This window comes from Thunnus albacares, chromosome 22 (assembly GCF_914725855.1).
Source record: "Thunnus albacares chromosome 22, fThuAlb1.1, whole genome shotgun sequence".
In the NCBI taxonomy this organism is placed as follows: domain Eukaryota; kingdom Metazoa; phylum Chordata; class Actinopteri; order Scombriformes; family Scombridae; genus Thunnus; species Thunnus albacares.
This window is the reverse complement of record NC_058127.1, coordinates 6471901-6484444: the sequence shown is the minus strand read 5'-3', so window position 1 is coordinate 6484444 and position 12544 is coordinate 6471901. Positions and strand designations below refer to the sequence as shown.

General features: G+C 43.0%; 1 protein-coding gene across 7 annotated transcripts in view; it reads left to right on the top strand.

Moving 5' to 3' along the window:
* The window catches only part of exoc6b (exocyst complex component 6B), a 116258-nt gene that overhangs the window by 76132 nt on the left and 27582 nt on the right, over positions 1–12544 (top strand). The window lies entirely within an intron of this gene.

The following is a 12544-nucleotide window of genomic DNA, read 5'->3' as shown; positions in this document are numbered from 1 at the left end:
AATCAATATAGGAAAAAAAAACATTTATTTTTATATATATTATTTTACTACTAAGAGTAAATAGTATGAATACACATATAGGAACATTAAATAACAACAACAATAGAGAGGATATTTGAAAAACATGTCCTAGGCCCAATAGGCAGAATATATACCCTTTGAGATGTATTTTCAGTCACAGAAAAAAAAATGTACAAGAGAAATATTATTAAAAACTTGATAAAAGTATTTCAAACATCTTATTTAGTTGAAAAATATACTTTTTACCTGTTTTTCTCTTAGAATAAAAGTATTTAACAGATATTCCTGAGCTACTTGGTGCATTTCCTTCACCTTACGCCATGTTGAATTTATGATTCAGTATCTCAAAATCACAGAGAGAGTCAAAAATAACATTCAGATGGAATTGAAGGTTCACCACCTGTTAGTTGGGACATGATACTACAACTTAAATGGTTCAAAATGGCTTCCAAATATCCGTCCGCTGTAGTGGACACCATGCATGACGGGGTTAATCAAGTCTTTTAACACTGACTTGTATCCACAGACCTAATCAACATTCCAGGTTACATTGTTCTGTGCTGTGATTCACTGGTCGACACTAAAAAAAGACTGAAAAACTGATGACTTCAGCTGCTTTTTAAAGGTCGATATGACCGTCATGACGAGCTCGTCGGATACTTTTCACTTACTCACCGCCGTAACCCAACGATGACTGTGACGGTATCGGTATCCGTTTACATATTAAGAATACCAATAGCACCAATAGTACCATTGTTATCATATTGTGAGTCATGATGTGCGTTTTGCTTATTGCTTCATGTTGTTATCTCCACGTCATCGGTCTTTACTTCACTACAGTAGACGAGCAACTCAGGAATAAACTTTAAAAGATTAAAGGGCACCAGTTCCCCTCCACTGGTCCTTTGTGTATATATACTGGTTTAGAGCAGTCCCACATAATGTATACAAAATGGGTTGAGTTGTCAACACAGGATGCACATTATCCTCTCATCTAACCTTTATACAAACTGATGATGTTTGTCATTGCGTAATCTGACCTATATGGACTTCAAGCAACCCCAACCCGCTCCCATCTACTTGGGGGACGGTGACCTGTGATTCACGTGATCAATATGGTCGATCAGAAGGCTAATCAGAGCCGATATCCTGCAGAATCTACTGCTTAAGAAGTGATATATCATCAAGAAACGTACTGAAGCAGTAACGCCGCTTTGTGGTTGTGCTTTTACGGCTCGAAACGCTTCGTGGCGTCATCCGAGCAGTCGACAATGTGTGTGCGGACCACGACTTGGGTCCTCAGACCAGATATTGAGAAACAGTCGAGTGCAGGAAGTGGCCCGGCTGTGTACTCGGGGCGTCTTGTTTTGGGTCCTGGGAAAAACCGAGCAGAACCACTCAAGAAGAAGGGGGGGGGGGGGGGTTGGAGGAAGAAGAAGAAGAAGAGGGGGGGGGCGGACAGAACTGGACGGCTCCGCTGTGTTCTGGAGGCTGAGAAACCAGGATGTTGGGGCGGGGAAGTGTTTGTGTGCGTACATGCATGAACACGCGTGCGAGCGAGCGAACTTGTTGTGGTCGTTTTTTTATTTTTTTTTTTTTTATGAGAGAAAGTTTGGTGCGTGTTTGTGTGTCCGTCGTCGTCGTTGAATGTGTGAAACGGGGCGGAGAGCCCGAGCGAACTTTGTGTCTGTGTGTGTGTGTGTGCCTTTCTGGCTTGCTGTGTGTGTCCGTTTATGTGTGTTTGTCGTCTTTTTTTTTGCTGTGAAAGTGGGAAGAAAGTGTGTGTGTGTGCGCGCTAAGTGTGTGAAACTAAGCGTAGAGTGACTGTGTGTGTGTGTGTGTTAGTTTGTGTGTCATCTCGGGTGAATGTGTGAAACAGGGCGGAGAGCGAGCGAGCGAGTCAAAGTTTGTGTGTCTGCCTTCCCCGTCTTTGATGTGTGTGTGTGTATGTGTGTGTGTGTGTGTGTGTGTGTGTTTGTTGTTGTTCAGTGTGTGAAAGTGGGTGGAAAGTGTGTGTCTGTATTTTTGTGTGTGTGTGATTGTGTGTGTGTGTGTGTGTGATTGTGTGTGTGTGTGTGTGTGATTGTGTGTGTGTGTGACAGCGGATGACGGATGGGCCGGCAGGACGGAGCAGGGGACGATGAATGAGGTGACAGACAGAGACGGATAGCCCTTTATCCCTCCGTCACAATCCCTCTTTCTCTCTCCCTCTCTTCTCTTTCTCCGCCTGTCGGGATGATGCAGTGCCTCTTGTTCTCTCGCTCGGAGGAGGAGAAGGAAAGGGGGGAAAGATGGGGAGAAGGAGAAAAGAAAAAAATTGCATTCATCCGGCATCGATGTTTACTTCACCCCCTCCCCTCCCCGCCCTTTCCCCTCCTTTGCTCCCATTGCTCGCTTCATCCTCCTCTTCGTCCATCTCCATCTCCTCCTCCTCCTCCTCCTTCTTCTCCTCTCTTTCTTTTGCCGATCAGAATCAGTTGACTCCATCGCTCCTTTTCGGAGTTATTCAGCTCATTTGCTCTTTTATTTCTTTCTCTTTTTAAACTCATCCATTGTTTTTTTTTTTTTTTTTTGTTGTTTTTTTTAACCTTTCTTATCATATCAAAAGAGGCGCATTCCTCCCGCCCCCGAACGTGCTTTTATCCGTCATTTCTGTGTGTGTACACATCTGCCCCGAGTGCATTTTTTGTGTGTGTGTGTGTGTGTGTGATCCACATTCTTTCAGGGTGTGTGTGTGTGTGTGAAACCAAATTTTTCATGTTTGCGTGTCAACATGCGCCGCGCTTTCATATGTGTGATGCTTTGGTGTGTGTGTATGTGTGTGTGTATATGTGTGTGTGTGTGACCTGGTTGTTTGAATGGTCGATAAATCACGCTGACGGGGCCGTTTTGTTGTGTAGTCGGGTCCCGGTGTTCTGGAAGGTTCCGGGGTCCTGGGACAGGGCCGAGACAGGAGTTCCCCCAGGGACACACACACACACACAGAAACACACACACACACACACTTTTAGACGCACACACACACATACAGAGTTTGAAAATGCCTCTTCAACACACACGGCATGCTTGCAAAAATCTGTACGTAAAGTGACGTGTTTTCACCGCCGTGATGAGAAGTTCGTATATTCCTGTGGTTCGGTGTTGTGCAACATGATGTGTTATGTTTCTATTTCTGCCCGAGCCGAGCAGAGTTTTGCATTTCTTTTCCATTTGGCCAGAAAGACGACATGTTATTCCTCCTGCTGCTGCTGCTGCTGCTTATACAGATGGAAAAGTTCTCTAGTTCCTACTGCATGAGATAACCGTAGCTGTGTCCCAGATCCATACCAATTCAATGAAGTATCCAGTGTTTACTCATCTGTAGAGTGTACGGCTTTTTTGCTCTCAGTGTACAAGAAAATTAATCCTTACTTTTAAACAGAAAGTGAAACAAAAACAAGCTTTAGATTTTAAAAATGATGCTGCTGGTGTAAATGTTGGAGACTTAAGAAAAAGAAAGGGAAGTTAAATGGGGTTTTTTGGGGGGTTTTTTTGAGTGTGTGTGTCCACCAAGCAGGTAGCTCCAGGTCTGAAAAGTGACACTAATGTGGAAGTGACAGGTGGTGCGGCGTTCAGTCGCAGGGTCGAGCAAAGGTGTTTGTGGGTTTGTGATCGTGTTTATTTGTGCTCTAGAACGTAACCGCTGTGAAACAATCAGAAAATAACGTTTTATTGATCTGATTCACCGTGCTCCCTCTCTCTCCATTCACTCTCTAGCTCGCTCGACCGCAGCTGCTCTCTCTCTCTCTTTTTCTCTCATCTTTTTTTAAAATGAGTCAGGAAGCCGTCAGCAAAGTCTAACCTCACTAACGTTATCAAGCGAAGAGAAATGTCCTCCCCTCGTCTTAGTAATGTCTCAGTACTCCCTGATCTCAGAGTTTACAACTCTTGTCGGTCTGATCTCCCGCTGCGATTGGTCACCGCAGCTTTTCAACCGCAGTGACGTCTCCAAAAGTTGACTCTGGCTCAACTTTCCGGCCGCAGTCGAACCGCACTACCCCCATTCAAATTGCCGCACCGCCTGATTTGGTGTGAATGCAGCCTTAAACCTACATTCTCTCTCTAATGGCCATCAGGGGGCGACTCCACTGAAGTCCGTTTGTATACAAGTCTATTAGAAAATGACCTCAGTAAACACTTAACATGTGAGTTTATGGTCTCAATCGCTAGTTTCAAGTCTTCTTCAATGCAGCCTGATGTTCATTTTTTAAATTATGGCCCCATTTAGAGTAAAGTAGACGATAAAGCAAGGTATGCTTTAGGGCGAGGCTACCTTGTGATTGACAGGTCGTTACCACGGCGGTGCGTGATGTGCTGCAGGGTCCAAGCTCTCGTCCAAATATGGTCACTTCTCATCATTTCTGGCTCCAACAAACCAAGATGGCGACGGTCAAAACGCCAAACTAAAAGCTTCAAAACGTCCACAAACCAACAGGTGACGTCATGGTTTTAATACATAATAAGTGTCTCCTTTTCATTGCATTGTCAGGCAATTTAGTCTTCATATTGACATCTCTGATTATACTTAATTCTGTAACTTTCCAGTGAAAAGCAGCACAGACTCCAAACCAGATTATTATCATATTGGCCTGAATATAAAATGTTGATTTTTCTCTGGAAAGCTGCGTTTTTAAAAGTTGGGGATCATGTCATATATCAGCAGTGTGCTGTCGTATTATGGGTTGTTTGTAGCCTTAATGTCGCTATGCTAATCCAAAAGTGGTTATCTTGTTGAAAAACAGGGGGGGGGGGGGGGGGGTTGTCTTATAATCACAGTTGTTTGATATTCAGGCCAATACAGTAAGAAGTATGATGTATGAAACTGGCAAACAGGCCTCATTTTTAGATGTGCAAGCGGTGCAATCAACAAGTCAGCAGAGTTCATCCGCTGCCAGGGAAACTCTTTCACTGTGTTGCAATTTTCTGGCATCTCTAACAAGTTCCTGAAAAGTATAAAATATCTTGAACTTGTATCTGAAACACTGCAGGAGGGAACATCTCAGGATTTATTCACTTTAGCTGCATCTTGTTAAAAGGGGAACCACAGCTCATCAGTCATGTCGTTTACTGTACAAACACCCAATAAACTTGTAATCCTAATTACAGATTCAAGTCTTCGGTTTTCAAAGCTTCAGAAAAGTTGTGGAAACGTGGATCAGGACCAGTCAGGGACAAGGTGTGGGCCCGTTTGGCAGGTCTTGCGAGGCTCTACACAGCTGGTCGACAGTTCAGGATACGGACTGGTGTTTGTTTGTACAGTATGGTGTGAGAAAGGTGATACTTGGCGTGTTAAAGATCAGTCGTTGCAGTTGGGATTCACCGTTTTTGCTTCATGCAGGTTTCTCTGCAGCTTCTTACGTTCTGATTTAACACAAAGTATTTTTGTAATCTTTACCTGCAAATATGAAGGGCTCCAACTAATATCTGATGACTTGGATTAATCCTTAACTTAATATAGTGTTGGAAAATAGTGAAATATACCCATCACAGTACGCCAGAGCACAAGATCATGTCAACAGTCAGTGATGTACAGCATTTACAACAAAGTTCTTGCACACCGTGAAGTCTTACTGATAAAAGCATAAGAACAAAACCTCTTGACTGTAAAAGAAACCAAAGAGACAGTTTGTGGGATTCTTTGGTTTCTTTGCTTGAACAACTGAGTGACTTAAACAATTAAACGATTATCAAAATTGCTGTAGATAGATTATCTGTTGACCAATCGTCTGAGCGCTGTGTTCTTGCCAAGTGTATCAACAGTTTCAATTAACTTCATTAAAGTTGGGTTTTGGTGATGTGAGGTACATGAAGGACCCCAGAGAGGTTAAAGGGGACGTGTCATGCACATTTCTAGGTCAATATTTATAATCTGGGGCTCAACTGGAATATCTTTGAATGATTCACAGTTTAAAAAAAACTTTTTTTATCCTATACTGGCTGTTTATCCTTCATGTTTTGGAACTTTGACAATGATTAACATAAACATCTGACATCATTACAGTATCAAAATAACAGAAAATCCAAAAAAAATCATGATATGTCCCCTTTAACATGTTATCAGTAGTTGACCTATAGGCTTGAATGGACCTATTAAGTATTTCACGCGTCTGATTTGACCCCGTTTGTACACTACGCTTATCGTCTGGGTCTGTCTACGTCAGTCTCAGACTAAAAAGCAGCAACACACCAGGCCAGGTTTTCACTTTTATGGCAAAGTCATTTCAAACTGTCTAGAAAAAGGCTGATTCGCTGTAACAAGCTTATCTGAGCTGTCAGCAGCTTTCTCCTGTTCTCTATGATTGCTAAATAATTTGATGAGCGTAGGAGGCTGATTGTGTTAGCGTGTCTGCGTGTGTGTTAGTGTGTGTGTTAGTGTGTGTGTGTGTGCGCGCTCCCCAGGCAGCCCTTTTCCACAGATCCTATCAATCCTCCTATATTTAGAACATTCACAAGTTTGTGGTTACTTCAAACCTTTGGCTGGCCCTTGTGTGGGTGTGTGTGTGTGTGGGTGTGTGTGTCTGTAGGTGTGTGTGTGTGTCTGTTGGTGTGGGTGTGTGTGTGTGTGTGTTGCGGTGTGGCGTGCCCCCAGAAAAACGTTTGCAACAGTAGAGTTCCACTCATCCCCTTCTCCACTCATTTATACGCCAGGCGTGCATTCTTCCATCTTGGGCCCAGTCATGTTTGTGTATGAGTGTGTATATGTGTGTGTGTGTGTGTGTGTGTGAGTGTGTGTGTGTGTGTGTGTGTTGTCAGTCATTGATCGGTCCTGGGTTCATACCCTCGGTTGACCACAGACAGTGAAATTCCATCTGTTCATCTCTTCTGCTTTTTTAAAAAATTTTTATTTTTAGATGACATCTCTGACCTTCTGCCCTCTTTTTCTCATTGTTGTGTAATTTTTTCTCTCTTTAACTCTTTTTCTTTTTGGACACCTTCACTTCTCTGTCCTTCTCCTCATTTTTTCTTTTTTACCCCAATTATGCATTTCATTTCTCTTCTTTCCTCTTCTCCTTCGTCTCCCCTTTCTCCCTCTTCTTCTCCTTCATCTTTGTCTCTTTCCCTTCCCCTCCTCCTTCTTTTCTCTTCTTGTCTTCTTCTTCTCCTTCTCATTCGTCTCCTTATCTACTTCTCTCCTCTTTCTTATCCCGTCTTCTCCTTCCTCTCCTTTCTTTTTCAGCTTAATTTGCCTTCTCTATGTCCTTCACTTTCTTCTTCTTCTTCTCCTTTTTCTTTACTAATTAATTACTTAATTCTCTATTTCTTCTTCTACCTTTTACTCCATCTTCCCATTCTTTATATGTCTTTCCTCCCTAAGTTTATCTATCTCTCCATCTCCCATCTGCTCACTCTCCTACATTAACTGGTTTCATTGGTCAAACCACACACTTTCCCACATAGCGCACACACACACACACACACACTGTTGCTTTCAGGACTGTCTGCCCTCTGTCTGAAGCTTCCCTCTCTCTCTCTCTCTCTCCAAAAGCAACATGTCACAGCATGACAACTGCTCCCCTTATCCTGACTCTCTGTGTATATGTGTGTGTGTGTATTGACCAGCGTAGCCAGTAGCGATTTTGTGTGTGTGTGTGTGTGTGTGTGTGTGTGTGTGTGTGTATGGGTAGTAGACAGGCTAAGGGATGAGATGAGGCCCAGTGGGAGAGAAAACCTCCACCTCACCTCCTCGTAACCCGGACTAACGAGGCGACGAGAGAAGCAGCAGAGAGGAGAGATAGTTGGAAGAAGTGAAGGAAAGGTAGAAGAAGAGGAAGGTATGAAGGCATATTTTAGGAACACCTGTGCAATCAAACACAACAGCTCTGCCATAAATTCTACTTTTATGAAGCTTATACGTTTACAGTTTATGTTGACATTGTCAGAAAGGTGATAATTCTACTTTATGTTTATTATCGAGGTCATAGTGAGTGATGGTGGTGCACTGGAGTTCATTATATTGAAAAGTTTTCCTAATATTTTGCTCCCCCTCATGTATGGCGGACAAATATTAGTTCACTTTCTGACAACAAAAACTGAAAAAAGCTTCATAAAAGTTGAATTTATGGCAGAGCCGTTGTATTGTATTGCATTAGATTGCACAGGTGTACCTAATGAAGTGGTCGGCGAGTGTATATAGTGTTTTGGACAGGCTACAGATTAATGAGTTCATAGACAAAGACTCCCGTTTCCATTTAAAGTGTCTCATACAATAGGTACAATCCACAGCGATTTAGCAGATTAGTTAAAACAATAACAATTTGGCAGCTAATCAACGTTTATCAAGAAACAAACACATGGATGAACTACGGCTGCGACAGAGGTCCGTGCCAAGAAACAACACAAAACAGGACAATTAACAATACGGGACACCACATCGAGACACAATGTCCAATATTATTACAGTAAATACAGTAGAAAATAGGCAAAAATACGGTAAATCTATCTGTAGGGACGAGATTATTATGTGTTGAAATCGACGGAGGTGCTTGTTTTTCCTCTCTGTCTGTTTATAGTAACCGGGAACAACAGCTGATTTCCCCCCCCCGCCCCCCCGTCTTTTCATCTGCTGTCATCACAGGAATCAGTAGTGGCGACTCCCCCAGACTGCTCACTGACAGTAACAGTAGTTACACTTTGAAAAGGAGTAAAGCTTACATGTGTGTCTTGGACAGATGTATTTACACCTTTTAGACGTTCTGGCTAGAATACGTTATGAAACGACCTCCGGAGGTATTTCGAATAATCAGATTTTAATGCGTCTCAGATGCATCTTTGGTGCATTTCCTTTTAGCTTTTTTTTTTTTTTTTTTTAATATCCGATAGCTATCCAATCCGCCCACGACGCATGAAGTGTAAATGGGTTCAAGTAGTCCATAGAGAGGTCGTTTGTAGCCAAGAAAAGCTTCTGACATCCATGCAGGGAAACGGCAAATACAAAACGAAGAAGAAAAAAAAAAACTTAGAAATGGAAAACCCAACAAGTTCTCCAAATTAAACAACAATATGTCTTTTTTTTTTTTTCCTAATCTGATTCCCTATCGTCTCAGAAAACCACATTACATTCAAATTGAGCAATGCGTCTCCCAAAAGTGTATAAATAAGCATTTGAGTCATAGTTTTTAATATAAAATCGGTTTGTCATCATCTTTTAACAAAACTCCCTTTTATTAAAAAAAAACAACTTCTGATAACAGCTGACGTGTTAAGATTGACATAATAAAAGATGACACTTTTAATGCAATACCTCAATAACTGTAATTTGACAGTATTTGAGTGTAACTGGCGCTTGTAATCGGTGATACTCATTAATTTCACAATAGCAAACTGTTATAAAATATGCTGATATAAGGTTTCCTCCCTTTGAGAGGGAGTCAGAAGCGGTTTGCTCCCTTTATTATTGTGGCACAGTGTGAAAAAAACAACTTGTACGCAGCAATTTCATCCATCACTGTAGCAGGAAACCTTCACTTGAGTTTGTTTGTTACTTCATTGTTCCCCACACATGAGTGCACATGTTACTCAGCGCTCTGGTTTCCTTTCACCTGACACCTACTGAAAGAAATGATGTACTCCTTCAGGAAATAATCCCTCAAAAGCATTTTTTTTTACGCCCACGTAACATTTATATTGATAATATCAACTTGATAATTACTGTTAAATCTTCTTAGTCTTATATATCTGCTTGTTTCAGTCTTGAAATGAGGATAAATTGAGTTTCACCTCAGCCATTGCTTGAACTCATAGCGTGTCAGTGTGATTTATTTCTTGGGGGTTTGATTCTGAATTTCTTTAGCAGAGTTGACCTGAAATCTACACCCGTATATGGAGGGATGTGTGTGGAGGGGAAAAGCAAAAAGGAAGAGAGGGAGATCCAAAAGAAAAAGAGAGCAAGGTTTAAGTAACTTAAGAACTTTAGGAGAGACAGGAAAGAGAAGAAGAAGGGGTTATGGTAAGTATTGAGCCTCGGGGTTAGAAGTGGAAAAGGTAGGCGAAGACAAGCGAAGGAGTTGTGATAAAGTAATAAAACACGGAACCGACACGAGCAAATAGGTGAAAATACAGTAGGGAAAGAGATTAAGTAATGCAAAGCCAGATGTGGACGTTGTGCACTCACCTTCAGATTCTTGTTATCACATTAGTGTTCAGTTAACGGTTGAGTGGACTATTAAATCAGCTGAAAGGTGACAACAGAAGCATGTATCCGGGTATCTTTAGACAAGCGACAACTGGAAGGACACATTTGGTTTGCTAGAGTGCGTTTAAGCTTGTTAAACTCAATAATATCTAAAGATTTTGTGGCTTTAACTTTCAGTAGAGCTCATTTAGTCCTGAAGATTTAACGTTATGGAGAAATACCAAACTTTCGAGGGCTTTAAAGTCTTTTTTTAAACTGGCAAAAAGATCAGATTTATTTTGGTTTGACCTGTTCAGGACATCTAAACAGACCGTTTGGAATAGCAGAGACCAGTGTACACAACACGTAGACAAAATAACAAATATTAGAGGCAGGTTTTTCCTGTAAAGAGGAATTTTTGGCACCTCCCCTCAAAGAGGTTTTAGCCAGCGCCAAAGGGAAATCACAAGCGCCAGAAATGATAAGAATAAAGAATAAAAAAACAATTCAGATCCCCTCTGAGTGTGCTGAACAGCAATTTATCAACTCCCTTCTCACACACATCTAACCCCCTAACCCTAACCCCTTAACCCCAACCCCCTAACCCTAACCCCCTAACCCCAACCCCCTAACCCCAACCCCTTAACCCTAACCCCAACTCCCTAACCCCAACCCCAACCCCCTAACCCTAACCTCAATCCCCTAACCCCAACACCCTAACCCTAACCTCAATCCCCTAACCCCAACCCCCTAACCCTAACCCCCTAACCCTAACCCCAACCCCCTAACCCTAACCCTAACCTCAATCCCCTAACCCCAACACCCTAACCCCTTAACCCCAACTCCCTAACCCTAACCTCAACCCCCTAACCCCAACCCCCTAACCCTAACCCCAACCCCCTAACCCTAACCCCAACCCCCTAACCCTAACCCTAACCTCAATCCCCTAACCCCAACACCCTAACCCCAACACCCTAACCCCAACCTCAATCCCCTAACCCCAACACCCTAACCCTAACCTCAATCCCCTAACCCCAACCCCCTAACCCTAACCCCCTAACCCTAACCCCAACCCCCTAACCCTAACCCTAACCTCAATCCCCTAACCCCAACACCCTAACCCCAACACCCTAACCCCAACCCCCTAACCCTAACCTCAATCCCCTAACCCCAACCCCCTAACCCCAACCCCCTAACCCTAACCCTAACCTCAATCCCCTAACCCCAACACCCTAACCCTAACCCCAACCCCCTAACCCTAACCCCCTAACCCCAACACCCTAACCCCCTAACCCCAACCCCCTAACCCCAACACCCTAACCCTAACCCCCTAACCTTAAACCTAACTCTAGTGTGAAAATCTTAAAAGCTGAATTACAACCGCAGCGTACTTTTTGCGTCATGTGCCGCCTCCTGCACCCGTCTCCTTCTTCTAGTGTTGTAATGAAATTATCATTTTAACCAGTTTTGTTATTCGGGGGGTTCATTTACTCAAGCATAACACACATTTTTGGACAGGAAAATGCATAGATTTCTGTCAAATAAAGTAGCGCAGACTCATTGCCTTTACTGTACGCGGACATGCTTACTGTTGTGCGTAGTCAGCACCCAAAGGCCCGTTCTGAGCCAGGAAAAACCCTGAGAAGACTTTATTTTGAGAGGAGCTAATTAAAGTAACAGAAATGGGGTAAAAAACGGGAAAGGAAGGCCTTCTAAGGCCATTAGAACTAGATATACACCAAAAATAGCTTACTTTATGCAATACTTGTTCATTTTTCATTATTGCAGGATTTTTCTGGGTCAAAACTTCATTATTTTGTCTTCAAACCTCAAAATCGAGTCTTGAGGTAGTCGAGTTTTAAGTGAGGTGAGGAAAGAAAGTGATGTAAGGGATGAAAATGTTAGAAAGAGTAAGGAGAAAAGATGTGGAGATGGTGAGACAGAGGTGAGAATGAGGACAGGAAAAGACAGACGAGGTCATAGAAATCGAAGGAGACAGAAAAATCTGCTACCGTTGCATTCCTAAGGACTGTGGTCACACTGGGACAGCTGCAGTGTGTGTGGGGGTGTGTGTGTGTGTGTGTGTGTGTGTGTGTGTGTGTGTGTGTGTGACAGGTCAGGTTCAGGGAAGGGACTGCTGGCGAGACGGGGATGAACTGTACATGTGTGTGTCAGGATTGAACGGTGGCCAGCGCACATGCTTAAACCACATCGGCAACAGGTTGACCTTTGACCTCTCAACTCTTCAGGCAGACACAGACGGAGGGATGAGGAAAGAGGGAGAGGAGGGTGAGCAGCGTGGAGATGAGCACAGAAGTAGATAAACAGAGAAGGAGATGGGGGAGAAGGGGGGGGGAGGCGGAGATGTCGAAA